At 41.4% G+C, this 730-nt stretch overlaps 1 non-coding gene across 1 annotated transcript; it reads left to right on the forward strand.

Annotated features, from left to right (window-relative positions):
• Positions 1 to 246: 246 nt before the first annotated feature.
• LOC117086551 lies at positions 247 to 350 on the forward strand. The gene has a single exon (XR_004438445.1). It is a non-coding gene; the product is annotated as a small nucleolar RNA U13 (small nucleolar RNA).
• The last annotated feature ends 380 nt before the right edge of the window (positions 351 to 730 follow it).

A 730-nucleotide genomic window follows, 5' to 3' on the forward strand; every position in this document is an offset into this window, starting at 1 on the left:
AGTGACTGATGGGATGGAGGGGTAGGGAATGATGTTCCAGGAAGCAGCAGCAGCAGTCAGAAAGGCAAGGGTGATGGAGAAACACCACGTGTTTGGCAGCTACACGGCAATGGGGCAGAGGCTGTTGGGAGCTCGCAGGTTGAGAGATGGTCAAGACTTTGTAATCCGTGAGCAAAGCTGGACCTTCTTCTGAGAACAAAGAGCTATCTTTAAAAAGTTTAAGAAAGTTACTCACATGAGGAAGTGATCCTTTTGGGGTTGATGAGTGTGATGATTGTGTTTCTATGCACATGTCTGACATGTGCCTCCCTCAGACCTTGTTACAACATCTGTACAGCACCCATAGGATGTGGGAAAGAAAAAAAGGGAAAAACAAGAAGAAAAGGAAAAAGAGAACATAAGTAAATGTGTGTTTTTGAAAGCCAACTCTGTCAAGTATGTAGAAGTTGGAGGAGGCGGGCCTAGAAGTCTGTCACAAGGTTATTGTCATAATTGGAACCAAAAAAAATGTGAGTGTGAGTGAAGGCAATGGTGAGAATAGAAGAAACAGGAATGGGTTGGAAAAAGCAACAAGCCTACAAATATGTTTTGTAAGGTTAGCATCTGAAAGAATCTGAAAATGGATGAAGCTTATAACTAGAGATGAGAGTTAGACATAGACATGAATTCCAGAAAAATCAGTGTATGATACTTCTTGCCCATTTTTGCCTCCAAATATATTTTCTTTGTA

The sequence above is a fragment of the Trachypithecus francoisi genome, unplaced genomic scaffold, assembly GCF_009764315.1.
Source record: "Trachypithecus francoisi isolate TF-2019V2 unplaced genomic scaffold, Tfra_2.0 Lachesis_group1, whole genome shotgun sequence".
Classification (NCBI taxonomy): Eukaryota; Metazoa; Chordata; class Mammalia; order Primates; family Cercopithecidae; genus Trachypithecus; species Trachypithecus francoisi.